Source organism: Vigna umbellata, chromosome 5, assembly GCF_029865625.1.
Source record: "Vigna umbellata cultivar VRB3 chromosome 5, Vumbellata_1.0, whole genome shotgun sequence".
In the NCBI taxonomy this organism is placed as follows: Eukaryota; Viridiplantae; Streptophyta; class Magnoliopsida; order Fabales; family Fabaceae; genus Vigna; species Vigna umbellata.
Genome location: NC_142169.1, coordinates 41,535,046 through 41,553,187, shown reverse-complemented (window position 1 = coordinate 41,553,187; position 18,142 = coordinate 41,535,046). Strand labels below are relative to the sequence as shown.

The window sequence follows — 18,142 nt, the reverse complement described above, 5'->3', positions numbered from 1 at the left end:
CCTCCAGCGGCCCACTATTCTAATTACACTAACTAAAAACCGAACGACCTACTGTTCGGCCTTCACTTCCACGTCTACGAGATTTTCTTCAGTTATGATTTCTTCTTCAAGCGCTTGCTCCAGAGAAGCATCTCCCTCTGCTCACATCCACGCGGATGATCATTGCAAGGACATGACAGATATACATATACAGACAACACAATGGAAAATGCAAGGGTAAGCTTATTGAATTTAATTCAAGTCAAACATATATTTCACACTTATCAAATTCAGCAAGTAAACTCACAACATATACATTCAATTTATACATAAATTCCATCCAAATCCTGATACTAGACCGACCGTCCGGACTGTATGAATCCTGTGTAGCTAAGGCGTCCGTGCACTCAGGTGGGGTAACTGGAATACTCATCAGTAGCCACCTGAGGTTAGTCTGTTCTGTCCAAGTTACAGTTATGGACTAGACCTCCTGCCATTCCCACGCATGACCTACTCCTCTCTACTTGAGAACGAGCACTCACGGAATATCAGGATGAACCACCATCTAAGCTTACCACGTTCATACTTACAAATCTCAATTTCCATTCAAGAGTCGTTCCACCCTGGAACGCTCGTTCAAAAACCACAATCACAAATTCAACTCTTATAGTGTTCGCACATCTTAATTCTTCCTCTTAAATACATTTTCATTCTATGACCCACTCGCATAAAAAGACGAACGTTCAATCCTCTTCAAAACGAGGACGAACGTCAAGAGCGAGACCGAAAGGACTTCTTTTCTGAAGGAATAAAGCTGACTCTTCTTTCATGACGAACGTTATTAAAAGTTTGAATCAGTTAAATGAACTGATCCTAGAACAATTCAAATTATACTTAGACTAATTCACTTGACAAGATTTCAGATTCATTTGAATGAAGATAAAATACGAGTACTAAATGTACTAAGTACAATTTAGTTGGAATAAGCGCCTGTCATTAACTGACCGAATGCGGTACACAATTTTACTGAAAGTTAGGACGAACGCTATGAAAATTAGGACGAACGCTATTTCTGTTCGTTAAAAATACCGGAAGGAACGAACGTTCAGTGCAAGACTAAACGCTACTTATACTTACGCTTTGGGACGAGCGTTCGGTATAAGACCGAGCGCCACTTAGGACGTACGCTTTTAGGTCGAGGCTATTCGTTGATTCAAAATCATAGAAAATTGGGATTTATATAAGATGAGATACTTAAAGTTTAAGTTTTAAAAATTTGACTAATAGTTCAAAGGGATATTTTCAGGCTTCTCAAATTCTCATACAACACTCATGATGTTTACGTCTGGCCGAACGCTCAAACGTAAACTATATATAAGAGGGCGTTCGTCCTCAAGGATAATCCTTTCCAAATGAAAGGGTTCGACTACTTCAAAGAATTTACTACGAATACCGAACGGTTAAAGACCGTTTCGATAACGAACATTCATTTTCATAAGATTTTCATGTTCAAATTCAACATACAGTAACCATATTTTTCAGTATACTTTCATACATTAAATCACTCATATCATAGTACAAATCATACTCCTCATACATCATCTCATCATACAGCTCATTTTCAATTTAATCAAACCATAGCATATTTCATCATTTCCATGCATCAATTCAGATCATACTCATATACTTTCAAAAATCAAATATCAAACATCATGCTGCATACATATTTTCAGAACGCTCATACAAAACATGTAATTCCTATTACATTCATACATCACAGTAACTTACAAGAATTAAACTTAATAAGCTTCCCTTACCCGAATTAGTAGTGATCGTTCTAAAACGAGTGGTCTTGGCTTGTCCAAATATGGTTCTATCAACTTTTCTCTTGAACTCTTCTACTAAAACTAAAAGAAACATAAAGAGCTCGGTTTAAACCCATGCATGCAAACGGAACTGGTTTGCAGGATTCCAGAAAAGAGCGTCCAAGTGTAAACTTACCAGAACCGGAAGTTGTTCGGTCCAATATGGAGTTCACGGTGCAGGGGACGTTTCTACGGTGCTGAAACGTGAACGGAGTAAAAGAGTGGTAAGTTACCGAAGAGAGAAGAAGGGGGTTCTAGAGAGAAGGAGGAGAAAATGGAGGTTCTGAATTTCTGAGGAAGATGAAAGTGCACGCAGAGAAGGGGAAGAGTGTTGCAGAAAAGTTTTAATTCTCTTCCCAAGTCAAACGGACGTTCCCTCATGCGCTGACACCTGGCTTCCAGACTTGAGTTCAGAACCTTCCAATTTGACACATGGCAGAGAGGGATCAGGGAACGTGAGTGCGTTTTAATGGCATGCACGTGGGACATGGGTGCATTTATGGAAGCACAGTGGTGACTCATCACAGTAATAAATGAGACGTGACAGTATACGTCTGCTATTGAACGATGTTATATATTCTATATTTCGCTTTAGGGTGTTAAAAAAATTATACCTGCAATTTTAAAGCTCGATTTTTAAAAGACGACTTATCCATTTACTTAATTTTCAAAAAATTTACTTATTTCAATAAATTTTAAAAAAGGATTCCAGCCAATTATTTCAATATATATTTAATGGTTATAATTGAATGATGGCATGTTTTACCTGTACTCAATAGCCAATTATATTTGTATTAGCACAATTTGTTCTGCATTAGTCAAGCAAATATTTACTGTTGTAAGACAGTGCAACGACAATAGTTTCAATTTATTATTAATTTAAACGAAAGAATATATTTTATTGTCTATCTATCCATGATCGACAGGCAAAATCTTTTATCTCTAATACATTTGAGGAACAAGCAAGCCGTCATGGCCACAAATATGCTTCAAGTACTTATAACCTTCTATGAATCATTAAAATGAATATTAATTCGTTGTTTTATTATTATCTTTTTGCAAGAGATTATTAGTTTCATTACAGAACTATCCATAAGATCCATAAATAAATACTTATGCAGATGTCATCACCAACAATAATCATTGCAAATACATCAAATTTCTCAGTATTTATTTATTTTTTACATACATCAAAACTTATGCATTATTCAACTGTCGTGAATGTGTGGTTTTAGCGGTTGAATAACTACCTACACCAGTTACACACTTTTCAATAGAAAATGAAATCGAAAACCTGCATGCTCCTGGGAGCTGTATCCATTTTTTAGGATAAAACCCTAAATTTAGCAAACTGTCAAACATACAAGCACAAAATTTTTTTCTGCCTGGAGGATTGATTGCCTTTTTAAACTGCTGAGAAGCTCCAGCACAACATCTTGGATCTGGAGGCCCAGTGTTTTCATTAGCCAAATAAGGCACACATGGAGCATACATTGGTTTATACTCGTAACACATGTCAGGAAGCTGACCTTCACCCAATCTTGTTAAGGCCAAACCATAAACTATAACAAACATCACTGAAGCCAAAACCTTCTTCTTCACCATCTTTTTTTTTTATTATTTATGCTTCTTTGCTTTCACTCTTATCAACTTGTATGATCTTTCTTTGCATGTCATTACTTATATAGACCTAATATTAAGCTTGAAATAGTTCAAATTTTTTTTTATCACATAATTCAAACACTTAAAACTAATTAATTATTTATGTATATCCTTCCAAGTTAGCACGTTACTATTTTAAGCATTTAATTGCTCAATCATTTCAACATTAATTACATGTTAATTAATGTCTATCATTACTACTATCGGTTTAAACCTTAACTTTAAAATAACAGTTATTGGATATTTCGCAAATTCTTCTTCATTTTGACAATTACTGTACGAATATGGATAATACCTAATTTTTAAAATTAGAAAGAATGAAGATAAATATGTATATATTTATTCTGTTTTTTTTTTTTACATTTGTAATTATTTTAAATTATTAAAACACCTTTCATTTAAGTAATATAAAAACTTTATATTAACTTTGGTCTTTAGTTAGTCTCATTTATTCTATAATTTTTTTACATTTATTTCATTGTTATTTAATATTCATATTTGAAATTGTATAATTATAATTTTTCTTGATATTTTTGATATTAAAGAAAAATTTATACCTTTTTGAAATTGAATAATTATTAATATCATGTTTTTTTTTGTTGGGATTTTTTTTTAAACTTATTTATTTAATATTTGAAATAAAGGCACAAATACATACATGAATATGAATATGGATATATACTCGTTCTTTAACGGAGATAAAGACGAGACAAAATCTTCATAGTTGTTGAGTACGAGGATGATGATGGGATGAATTTTAATTTCATGAATGAATTACCATTGTTCCGTTGTCATCCCTATATATCAATAGATATAATAAATAAACTCATCTCGTGGGTATTGTTCAAATCTATCTCAAGTTCAACGGAAATTTCTACGTTTACTAGATACAAGTATGAATATAGGTAATACACAAGTTTTGAACTGAGTGCATTTTTAGCGCATTCATACATGACCTAATCTTAGCTTTCTTGAACTTTAATTGTTTTTAAATCCATTAATTTAACTAAGATTTGTTTAAAAGGGATAATATGAGCTTTGAATGGAATTGTGTTCTAAAATGATGTGTGTTAGACACTTTATTAATAAGAATTTTAATTAAAGATTCTAATATGTTGAAATCCGACTAAAAATAATCAAATATACGTTGGGCTTGTATCCACCAGCTATAGAAAGTGACGCGGTGGCAGTTTTGTAAATATGACAAACTGTTCTACACCGATTATAATAAAATCAGGTATAAAAAGTGATACGGTGGTAATATTGTAAAAAATACAAATAGTTTTATATCGATTTCAATGAGAATAGGTATAGAAAGTCCTTTATTTTATACCTGTTAACCATAAAACAAGTATAAATTATTGATCTATACCGGTTAAATATTATAACACGTATGAATTACTTTATATATTCAATTTCTTTTCCTTCCCGCAAGTCTTCTTCTTCTGTGCAATTTTTTTCGTTCTCCCTCTCTTGTTCTGCCTCATTTGTTCTCCCTCCTTCCTTCCCCCTCCTTCATTCTCCCTCCTTCCTTCTCCTTCATTCTCCCTCCTTTCCTTCTCCTTCATTCATCTTCATTCTCCTGCCATTGTTCTCGTTCGTTGCTATTATCGAAGTTGTCGAGGTGGTTGGGTGAAGTTGTTGTTCAACGTTTGAAGTTATTCGTCGTGGTTAAAGTTTTTGGATGTGCTGGGTGAAACCCTTGCCGTGGTGTGTTGTCGTCAGGTGGTCTACCGCAAGTGAGTACAATTTTATGAATTAGAGTTTATATAGATAATTCTTCTCTAACCGAAAGCCTTTTGTGTAATTTTCTGTTAAGGCAATCAATTTCGCTTGTGTGCAAAATATTTATCCTATTGCAAACATCTGTTTCGTTGTTTTATTTATTGTTTGGTTGAGGATGTGCAACTCACAATCTGTAGTTCCTTTTATTGTGTTTGATCCTTTCAAAACAGAATATGAAAACACTCATCACCACTACAAAAAAGTTGGGCATTACCGAAGGCCAGAAGCCCTCGGAAACTGCCATAAGCCGTCGATAAAGGGTGTTTACCGAAGGCTTATCGACGGCCAAAAATCCTTCGGTAAATCTCTTGTCGCTAACAATTACCGAGGGCTTTTGCCCTTCGGTAATTACCGAGGGCCAAAAGCCTTCGGTAATTACCGAAGCGCAAAAGCCCTCGGTAATTTCCGAAGGGCTAAAGCCTTCGGTAATGACCATACGAGGGTATTTACCGAAGGGCAGAAGCCTTCGGTAATGACCTACTGTGGGCATTTACCGAAGGGCAAAAGCCTTCGGTAAATTGCAGAGAAGGTTTCAGAGAAATGGTATTTCTTGTTCAACCCAGACCTGTATATCAAATTTCAATTACAAACAGACCTACATATCAATTTTCAAGCACATACAAACATGCATAATCTGCATCTCAAAGATGCAATCAATTATCAATATCCATTGAACATCAATTAATCCAACGAACATCCATTAATGTATAAATAATGTAATTATAGTGCAAATATAAAATAATGTAACAAAAGGATGTTCTAACATCCAAAGTCTGGAAGTAGATCTAACTAACATTGAAATCAGATCAAGTCAAAAATGTTCTAATATCCAAATGTTTGTGTAACAAGTAATAAGAAAATGAAACTAATAATGTACATAACTATCATCAGAATGATCTTCATCATCCTGCTCCTGTACTGATGGTTGGACTGGTGTGCGTTGGACTGATGAGGGTTGGACTGATGAGGGTTGGACTGATGTGGGCTGCTGAGTGGCAGCAGGTGAAGAGGAGGGTCGTGGCTGGGTCGGAGGGATATTTTGTACGTCCTGTGAGGTTTCAGGCAAGACTCTCATGATCAGGGCCTTAAAGTTTGTAAACTCTGCTCTGAGATCAGTGATCTCCTGGTCACGTTGCCGGAGTTCCTGCGTGAGGCGAAGAATGACCTCGTCAGGAGTACTGGTGGAAGAAGAAGGCTGGTGCTTCAGAGTACCTCCTCTGGATGCTGTATAGTTTGCAGCAAGCTGTCCCGCACCATACACTCGTATTTTTTTCTTCCCACCAACGATGTCGATCCAGCACTATGTCCTACGAATGTCATCATCTGCATTACTGGCATCATCCGGTGTAGGAGCTGACTCATGTTCAGATCTAACCTGTGAAAGTCTCGTAGAAAAGTCTTCCTGTTTAAACATTAAAAGCAATGTCAGGGAACGATAGTATAACATAAATGAAAAATTAGTAATAGTAATAGTGTTATTTGCTTACATGAGTCTTCCGAGATCTTTCATCAACAAATTGATTAGTTCCCTTCCGAACATGAGTCTGTGCAAAGACCTCATCAACATGGACCGCCCGTCCTAGAGCCTGTGCCTGTAACATAATTAAGAATTACAAGCGTACATATGAAATAGAATATACATAACTTATGTATGAAAGAAAAAGTTATGTAATGAGATTATACCATACGAATGGCATGCTCATGAATGGTGATCGACCCACCAGTATGCAGGGTGCCACCCCTTTCAGACGCTCTGTTCCTCTGGGCTTTGGCACATTTATTGCGAAACTCTACCGTATTCCAATGAGCCAGTAAAGAGTTCCAAATTTGTTCACCCAGCCAGTAAGGGCACTGTCCTGCATTGCGGGCATCCCTAAACATCTCTGACAGTCGATGAGATGCTTTCATGTGGAAATTTCTGTGTATGTGACTTTCATGTTCAGGTTTCCACTGCACCTTCATCTGTAACATTAAAGAGAACAAACATTGATTACAGAACATACTCAAATAAGAGGGACAATTAGTTAAATAGATTGTTCACCTGAAAGCGCTCCCAGAATGCCTTTCTGTTGTCATCAGGAATTGCTCCCCAAGTAGGCCATGGACTTAGAAATTGTTGCTTAATTGAATGTGTGATGGCCTGGGAAGCAACCCTAGATGGAATAAACCTATAGGATAAAAGTCATTTGAATTACAATAGGGTTTAAACATCAAATTATATCAAGAGATTAAAAACTTACCCTTTACCATACGACTCAATCCATGGTCGATCATGGAGGGGGGGGGGGTCAAGACCTTCACCATCACCACTTGAATCTTGATCAGAAGATGGTGTGACAGTGTCAGAAGGCGGTATAACAGATGAGGAAAGTATAGAAGTAGGGTCAGGGACAGGAGTGGGGGTTATAACCATAGGGGGAGGAGTGGGGGTTATAATTACAGGAGGAGGAAGAGGGTCTGTTGCAGGGGTAGTAGAAGGGTGTACTGCAGCAGAGGTAGTAGAAGGGTGTACTGCAGCAGGGGTAGGAGTAGGGTGTACTGCAGCAGGGGTAGGAGTAGGGTCTACTGCAGGTGTAGGAGGCTGTACTGTAGGGGTAAGAGGAGGCCCCACAGATGATGTAGTGCCGGCAGTAGTGGTAGGTAGTCTAGCAGGCACCCTAAGTACATACTTTGGTGCCTGTCGTTGCCTCTTTCTAGGCCTTGCTACCTCCTTTCCTTTATCAGGACGTTCTGAACCTTGTCCTGTCATTACTGCATTGAAATGGTTACAAATAAAGCGAAAAAATAGAAATGATTAACGAAGGATCAATGCTTTTTAAAGTAAATGTATAAATAATTGCATACAACTTTTAACATGGTATTTTAGATAACTGTATTGAAATGACAGTTCAATTTGCTACAATGGATGTCCAACATTCAATCGTCGTCATCATGATCGTCATCTTCATCTTCTTCTTCATCATCGTCTTTATCATCATCATCTTCGTCTTCTTCTTCGTCGTCGTCATCATCATCATCATCATCTTCTTGTTCGTCTTCTTCTTCTTCTTCCCCTTCTTCTTGTTCTTCATCACCTTGTATTGTTGCTTGTAATTCATCTCCATCACCATCAGGTTCGACCAATGCGGTTATACGTGCACGATTCAGAAATCAGTTATTGGAAAATGATGTTTCCCTACTATGACAGCCTCTCCAAATCACAAATTCTGCTCCTACTCCACTGCCTAACCTTAGTTGGAATAGGTATCAAAAATTCTGCTCCTACTCCAAATCACAAATTCTGCATCATAAGAACTTCATAGCATCACATTTTACTACTTGGTTAGCACCAAAAAGGATTCCAAAATAGCACCAAAAAATAGCATTTGACAACACCAATTTTAGCAAATAAATTGGCACTTAGAGGGCCAAAAGTTGAAACAAACAAGAAACAAAGGTTCTAAAACAAGTAGGCACACAAGTGGAACCTATAAAATGCTCTAGAATGAATTAAAGAAACAAAGAAAACTAATTAAGCAAAGGACTGCATAAATAGAATCAACCTTGTTGATTTCAAGTTAAAAACAAGCTATCATGATTTAGTGCAGTAGCTATTTTGCATAAATTCAATTCTATGCACATTTAGATCATAAAAACCATCCAAGCAAGTTTAATTACACTTTTTACAACCAAACAAGGTCAGATTTCAACAGTTTATAGGCTTTTTCTCCAAATCACATGTGTAGTTCTTTTTTCAGCTTTGCCTTTTCCTAGTTTGATCAACTCACATAGCTTAAATTTGTTTCTGACCAATATACTGAGTAACAAGCATTTAAACAAGCTAGTTCTGCAATTTGGAATGTGAAGGAAAGGTTTGCAATGACTTTAGCACAAATTGACAAGAACTTCAACAATGAACTAATGCTAAACAAGATTAAAAACCAGAAAATGACTCAAACAAAGTGAGTGCAGCTCGACAAACTGCTTAAAATAAATTCAGCTAAGGTTTAAATATCTTTTTTGTTCTACTAGAAGAAAAACCCATATACTTCTAATTTGAATGACTTAAACCAAGTCAACTAAAAGCCGATTGTTCAAAGATGTGGACATTTTTTAATAGCACAGTCCAAACATACTTTTAAAAGTATAGTCCACACAAATTTTTAAAAGTAGGGAAATTTGATTTTACAAAGCTCCCCACATATTGAATGCGAAAATGATTTATTTTTGTGTTATAATATGTTATTTAGAAATAAAATGATAAAATAAAAAAGATGCAATGACTTTACAAAGTTCCCCCACAATTTTAAATCAACAAAATATTGTTGAATATTGTTTATTTTCCTTTGAATATTCAATATTGTTGAATATACTGTTAGAGACTTCTAACTGTACAAAAGCACATAGAAATTTATTACTTACAAAGATATTCTTGTCTAATGTACCAAATCCAACAGTGTTGTATATTGTCCAGATTTTTAACACTTACATGGAGAACTTATATTTTAGACTTGTAGAATGTTGTTAACAATTAACACCCTTTTATTATATGGGATAACTCTTCCCAATCAAAAACTCCCACTTCTCTTGCTCATGTTGTAAAAGTCGTATTTCTACTTTTGACTATTGTAAAGGTGGTTGCTTTTACAGATAATAATGGATCGGAGTTAGATAAATTTGATATGCACAACAAATGAATATGAGAGTGGAGTAGAACAATTTCTTGAATTTGCAAAGATGAATGTTCCAGACAATAATAGGAGATTTTATTGTCCGTGTGTTAATTGTGTGAATGAGAGAAAACTACCAACTAAAGTTATTCGAGAGCATGTTCTATACGATGGATTCCTAAAGAGCTTCACAAAGTGGACATGGCATGGTGAATTAATAAACATGCCAAGTGTAAGTGACTCTCAAGTAGAAGTAGAAGAAGTTGATTTAGAGATGGGTGATCGGATAGTGGACATGATACATGATGTCCAACATGATTCCTTTCAACATGCTCATGTGTATGACAACTTGTGCTGTGACGCAGAAAAACCTTTATATCCAGAATGCACTAAGTATACTCGATTGTCAGCTGTGTTAAAATTGTTCAATGTGAAGGCAAGAAATGGGTGGACTGATAAAAACTTCACAAAGTTGCTTGAGTTGTTGAGTGACATGCTTCCTGAAGGTAACACATTGCCAACATGCAATTATGATGTGAAGAAGATATTGTGTCCCATGGGTATGGAGTATAAAAAAATTCATGCATACCCAAATGATTGTATTTTGTACATGAGCGAGTTTGCCAAGTTACATCAATGTCCACAATGTGGGGTATCACGATACAAACAAAAAGAGGGTGAGTCTGAATGTGATAGTAAGAAGTCCTCCTGCAAAAGTCTTATGGTATCTTTCTCTTGTTCCACGGTTGAAACGTTTGTTTAGTAACCCAAACTATGCAAAACTCATAAGATGGCATGCAGATGGACGTATAAAAGATGGGAATTTGAGGCATCCAACAGATGCAATGTAGTGGAAGAATATTGATTCCATGTTCCCTAATTTCTGTAAAGATTCAAGAAACATTAGGTTTGGACTTGCTATAGATGGAATGAATCCATATGGCAACTTGAGCAGTAAACATAGCTCGTGGCCTGTGATGTTAGTGATTTACAATTTACCTCCATGGTTGTGCATGAAACACAAATATGTGATGTTATCCTTGATGATCTCGGGTCCAAGACAATCAGGAAACAACATTGATGTTTATTTAGCCGCATTAGTTGAAGATTTAAAGGTGTTATGGGAAGAAGGTGTTGATATATGTTTGATGGGTACACTGGTGATTCATTCAAGTTGCATGCCATGGTATTTTGTACAATCAACGACTTTCCAGCTTATGGTAATTTTAAGCGACTATAGCACTAAGGGTCATAAAGCATGCCTTATATGTGAAGAAGGCACATGTCATCATCAATTACAGCATGGAAGGAAAATAATATACTTTGGACATTGAAGGTTTCTTGGTACAAACCATCCATATCATAAATTAAAGAAAGCATTTAATGGGTGTCAAGAAAATGAATTAGCTCCAATGGATTTCAGTGGATCACAAGTATATGAGTGTGTGAAGGACATTGGGATTGTTCTTGGAAAGACACAAAAAAAGAGGCACTTCAAGCAACATATGGAAGAAAAGGTCAATTTTCTTTGATCTCCCATATTTGAGGGTGCTTAATGTCTGACATTGTTTAGATGTTATGCATTAGAGAAAATATTTTGTGACAGTATTATCGGAACACTCCTCAATATTCAAGGAAAAATGAAAGATGGACTGAATGCTCGCTTAAACCTAGTTGAAATGGGTATACGAGAACAATTAGCTCTAATATCACATGGTAAGCAGACATACTTGCCTCCAGCATGTCACACATTAGGTAAATGATAACGGTTGAAAATATCGTTATTTGATACTTAACTTTGATACTAAAACCACCCTTTATGACTTAAAAACTAGCTTGAAATCATGTTTTTGCTTTAGTTATGAGAATAAGAGTATTGAAGGTGGAATTATTGGTTTTACGCTTGGTTTTCTTTGTTTTAACAGGAAGTAGGATGGTTTGGAAGAAGAGTTGAAGTATTAAGGAGTTGGAACTCAGGAAAAGCTGGAAAATCATTAGAGAGAAGGATCGTTGGAGGCCCTCAGCGCTGAAGTCTCGCCTTGGCGCCTGAGCGCCCTTTTTGTGTCGCTGAGCGCTGGTTAGTATCGGAACTCACACCTTGGCGCCCTTCCAATGACGCTGAGCGTATATGCTTCCGCATTCACGCTTGGTGATGACAAATTTATGAACACCGAAAAACGACGCCACAAACTTGTTTAACAATCGGCAAGTGTGACCGAATCGTACCAAGTAATAAAACTAGGTAAAACCAAGTATCGTTCTCCCAAAGAACTCACGGCCTAGTTAGTTATATGATTTGTTGATTATTTGAGACTTGTAAACAATTGATTGTAGGTTTAAATGCAAAAGACAGTAATTAAACATGTATGCATGAATTTGATCAATGGAAAAGAGGAAAACAAACACTTTAATGAATTAAATGGATGAGTATGTTGTTGGGGTTATCAATTTCATCTTGTTCACTCTCATATACTTTAGGAATTCATCATTCTTTACATCAATTGCTAATGCCACTCTCTAAATCACCTTGCAAGAAGGTCTATCCTTAATTACGAGTTCATACAATTCCTAGCATTCCTAGTAATTAGTTCTGAAGTGCAGGAGCTTAAAGGCAACCAATATGCTATTGGGAGAAATTCCCCGGATCTAGATTTCCCCGTACGTTCCCATATCGACAAAATCAATAATCATGGCAATGAATGAGTTAAACAAAGCAAGCATTAAGCAAAGAGGAAAATCCCTAACTAAAGATGAAAGAAAGCATGTATCTTAATATAAGATGTTAAAACACAAATTCCATATACGAGAGTTTCACAAGACTACATTGATTCCCCAACAACAATACAAGGTTTAGTTCACCATATTCATGGTGAAACTAGATGAACAATAATGAATGAAAGAAAGATAGAACCCTAGAAAGATGAGGAGGTAGCCTGAGCATCCAAGATCTTCCTTCAAGGGGTGGAAAAGAGAGTGTTTGCTTCGTCTCAGCCAAAGATACAAACCCTAGGACTTCTTAAAGCTTATATACTATTCTAAAATATACAGAAAATTAGGCCCAAGCCCAAAATAATGCCGCTCAGCGGTAAACTACCGCTCAGTGGTAAGTGCGTGAGTTATTTTCCTCCCCTCAGAGGCCTTTTCACCCCTCAGCGGAGCCAATGTGGGTTTCTGAGTGTCGCTCAGCAGTAAACTGTCGCTGAGCGGTAATTACGGCTTCTCCTTTTGCACTTTTTATGTCTTTTCTGATTCCATCTCTATCCTTCTTCACTTCTTTCACCAAATTCACCTTAAAACCTGCATAAAACACTGAAATCAAGCATAAACCTGTCCAGCTCTCTTATTTCTAAAAATATACCCAAAAGCATGATTTCAAGCTAGTTTCTAAGTGTTAAAGGTTGCTTTTAGTATCAACTTTAAGCATGAAAATAATAGTTTTTCAACTGTTATCATTTGGGCGCCCTATGTTGGGGCGTTGAGCACTAGTCTCGTGGGTTTGGACTTTTTCTGTGCTCTATTGAAGGATTTGGACGTCCTAAGCTTGGTATCTTTTAACAAAAGAGGTGCAGAAACACTCTCCTGGAGGCGGCAGAAGCTCCTATCTTCAACTTTTAGGGTTTTTCAATATCATTCTTTTCTATTATTCATCTAGTTTCACCATGTCTATGGTGAACTAAACTTCAATTTTTGTTGGGAAAACGATGTAATCCTTTGAAACTCTCATGGATTGAGCTGATTCTTATTTTAAATGCTTTGTTCATTAATTGTTAGGGTTTTTCCTCTATACTCTATGTTTGCTTTTGTTTAACTCATTCATAGCATGATAATTGATTTTGTCGATATGGACACATACGGGGAAATCTAGATTCGGGAAATCTCTCCCAAAAGCAGTATTGCCTAGACATAGGGATATGAGGGTTGGTTGCCTTTAAGCTTTGATAAAGGTTGAAAATATCGTTATTTGTAATGTAATTTTGATACTAAATGTACCCTTTTCTTCTTAGAGACTTGCTTGGAATCATGGGTTTTTGTTAAGTTGTGTGAATTAGAGAGTTAAGGTTGAATTTGATGGTTTTATGAACAATTATCCTTGTTTTGGTTGAAAATGAGATCATATGGAAAGCAGGGATGAAGTGCTAAGGAGATGGAGCTCAGAAGGGCCTGGAAAAGCACCAGAAGGGAGGGATGCTTGAAGCTTGGGCGCCCTTTTTGGAGGCTTAAGCGCAGAAGAGTGTCGCTCACTGCCCGGGCGCCCTTTTTGGGGCGCTTGAGCGCCAAAAGCACGAAGCTTGGGCATCCTCTCTAAGGCTTGAGTGTGCAAGATCACCGCTCACAGCCCGGGCGCCCTAAGTGGGACGCTTGAGCGCCAGCGACACGGCTTGGGCTTTGTTTCTGTTTTGTCTTCGCTCTATTTAAAGGACCCTGGCGTCCTATATTTTGTATCTCTGGCTGGAGCAGCACAACACCACACTTCCACTCTCTGAAGGTGGATTTGGATGCAGGAGCTTCCATCCTTTACTTTTAGGGTTTTGCTACCTCATGCTTTTCCATTATTCATCTAGTTTCATCATGTGTATGGTGAACTAAACTCTATTTGTTGTTGGGAATGATGTAACCTTGTGAACTCTCATTTATTTGAATTGATTCTCAATAACATATGCTTTTTCATTAATTGAGAGAGTAATTCATTTGTGCTTATTACATGCTCTGTTTAACTCATTCATAGCATGATGTTTGAATTGCATGAGTGTCAAGAGGTTCCTTACAATTCAGGTTCTTGTTGAATTCTCCCAAGAGTAATATTGCTCAGGGATGAGGGTATGAATCTTGGTCGTCTTAAAGCTCTTTATCTTCACATTTAATTACTAGGAATGTTAGGAATTGCATGAACTGGTGATTAAGGACGGGCTTCTTCGCCGAGGGATCGGGTTTAAGTGACTTAGTGAGTGACATTGACATTAATGCATAAAGAAGAATTCTTGCATACATGAGAAGGAACTTGGTGAAATCTAACCCCAACAACATATTCATCTCATATTAAACAACATCTGTTCACTGTGCTATTCTGCAATTGATCAAATTGCATTCATATTTAATTTTTTGTCTTTGCATTGGAAACCAATGATCTCGTTTTCTTTAAGTCTTAATTAATCGAGTTATCACACCAAGGTCTAGCGTCGAGAGTCTTCTGGAATACGATACTTGGTCTTACCATTTTATATTACTTGTGCTATTTGGTACACTTGTCGATCATCCAACAAGTTTTTGGCGCCGTTGTCGGGGACTCACGGTTTAAACTATTCTATTTGTGTGATTTTTTATTAACTTTAACTTTGTTTTTATATTTTAATTTTAATTTTTGTCTAATTTTTAATTTGTGTCTAGGGTCGTTTATTTTTGTTTTTGTGCTAACAAAGTTTTCTAGGGTTTTGTGTCTAGTTTATGCAGGATACAATCAGGATAAGGAGCAACAAAAGTTATGAACCTCTTCTTGAAGGACTTGAGACTAACAAAAGGCCAAGAAGAAGCAGATTATCTAGAGAACCTTCTCTAGAGAGAATTTCATAGGCCTTACAATCTGATCAGGAAAGCATGGACAACAATGGTGGTAGACGTACTTTGGTAGATTATGCAACAACTGTTGGCCCTCATCATTTTAACAGCATTGAAAGGCCGAGGGTCAATGTCGCAAGTATGGAGATGAAGCCTACGTTGATCCATCTAGTGAAGAGCAACCAATTCAATAGACTGTCAAATGAAAGTCCATATGAGCATCAACGTTTAATGAGATCTGTAATACTGTGAAGCTGAATGGAGTTCCAGATGATGCTATTAAACTAAGCTTGTTTCCTTTCTCACTGGGAGGCAATGCTAAACTGTGGTTGAACTCTTTTCTGAAAATAGCTTGACTGAGTAGGAAGATGTGGTTGCAAAGTTCTTGAATAAATATTTCCCACAGTCAAAGATCAACAAAGGGAAGCAGGAAATCTCTTCCTTAAGGCAAGGCGTGGAGAAAACCTTGGGGCAAGCATGGGATAGATACAAGAGCTTGTTGAGAAAGACACTTACTCATGGTTTTGATGAAGCAACAGTATAACTCAAAATAAGATTATAACTCAACAATTAGAGGTCTTGCAACAGATTCCTGAATATGCTAAGTTTTTGAAGAAACTTCTCAAAAGAAAGAAATATCTAGACGAGGAAACAATTGAGGTATAAGGAGAGTGTAGTGTAATCTTGCAGAAGGCACATCCTCCTAAGTTTAAAGACCCAGGAAGTTTCACCATTCCTTGCGCTATCAAGGGCCATAAAATAGGGAAGGGTCCAATATCAATTTGATGCCCTTATCTGTTCTTGAAAAGATTGGTGGTCTTGAAGTCCAGCCTACAAAGATGACTCTGTTTATAGCGGATGGATCCATCAGAAAGCCCTATGATGTGGTGGAGAATGTGATGGTACAAACTGACAATCTCATATTCTTGGTGAAATTTGTTGTAATGGAGATTGAGGAAGATTTGGAGATGCCTATTATTTATGGTAGGCCTTTCATGAAAACGGCCAAGGTGATCATTAATGTTGATGAGGGAACTATAGCACTCAAAGACCAAGAGGATAAGGTGATTTTCAATGTCTTCAATGCTGAGCAACAAATCCAGGTGAAGAAGACTAGTCTCAAAGCTGCATGTGGAGATGCACCAGAGATTAGTACTAAAGTTGCCAAGCCAGGCAAGAAAGGTAAAAAGTATTTTCTATCACAGGTAAAAGAAGAACAAAAAGATAGCAAAGGAAAAAGTGTTCATCAAGACTCCCTGGAGAAATATGAAGAATTTAGACCAGGTATTCCAATGAGATTCAACAAAAAGCTGTGGGTTGTGAAAGAACTCAGAACTGATGGACTGATAGGGATTGAATCTCCAATTTCCAGGAGAATCAAAAAGGTGAACAGGAAATTACTGAAGAACTGTTGGTCTGGAGAAAGGCAAGATGACACCAAAATAAAAGATGTGACATGAACTTTCTGGGTCAAGCTAGTGACGTTAAAGAAGCGCTTGCTGGGAGGCAACCCAGTGTTTTACAAAGTGTTATTTTGTTTCTTTATTTTTTGTCATTTGAATTTTGTTTCTGTTTAATTTGTGTTTTTGTAATTCTAGTGTGCTTAGTCTATAATAATTGAATGTTTGAGGGGTGGTGAAAGATTAATTGTTTGGTTTGAGTGTTGTTTTGTGAGCTAGGGAAAAGAAAATAGAAAATTTCAAAGTTGAATCTGAGAACCCAAGGCCAGGAATACCCAAAACAAGCCAAAAAACTAAGGTAGGAAAGTGTCGCTCGCCGCTTGAGCGCCCCCTGAGACGCGCCGGGCGGCGCAAGTGCAGAGGTGGAAGTTTGGGGCTCAAGCGGGATTTCGGCCCACTTCCTTCTTTTTACGCCATAGGGTTCGCCCAAGCCTCCGCTCTCAGATTTCCTTCACTCTAGCCTCCCTAAACACCCCTCCTAAGTTCTCTCCTTACTTTTCCCCTCATTCATACACCAAAAAACCTTCTTTCTCACCATTTTTACACAATCCAATCATTCAAGTTTGGGGTTTTGGTGTGTGGGGAGGTTTGAAGTGCACTAATTCCACTAATTCCTTGTCTCCAACCAAGTAAGTCATGCCATTTAATTTTATAAGCTCTTACAAGTTTGATTTTTGAAGAATATTATGAAAAAGTTTGATTTTTTGATGATTGGCACTATCTATGCATGATTTACCACTGTTTGGACCAATTAAATTGTTCTAATTGAGGTCTGGACTTTGTTGAAATTGATTTGGGAAGAGAAAAAATAGCAAAGCCACGCTTTTCTACATTGCGCGTCGCTCAAGTGCCCCCTAAGGGGCGCCCAAGCGGTGAGCGGCAATTGCTGTATTAGTGTTTTTTTGGTTTTTTGGGTCTGTGCAGGTGATGTTGAGGGCTCTCTGTTTTGCCCTCTTTTTGAATGAGAAGAATATGTTGATTTTTGGGAACTAATGCTTGATGATTTTTGTGTTTGTTTTGTGAATCTCTATGTGCATGAACGGTTTCATCTACAGGTAAAAGGATAAAAACCCTTGGTACCAAAGACCAGGGAACAAAGAGGAAGGAGAAGGAGCATTTCTATTCAAATAAGTTCAAAACTCCTGCTCATGAGAGATACTTCCCAGTTGTGGAGGGAAGGAGATTACTG

General features: G+C 37.1%; 1 pseudogene; it reads left to right on the top strand.

Annotated features, from left to right (window-relative positions):
- The first annotated feature begins 7,349 nt into the window (after positions 1 to 7,349).
- Positions 7,350 to 11,970, top strand: LOC148198366 (uncharacterized; annotated as a pseudogene).
- The last annotated feature ends 6,172 nt before the right edge of the window (positions 11,971 to 18,142 follow it).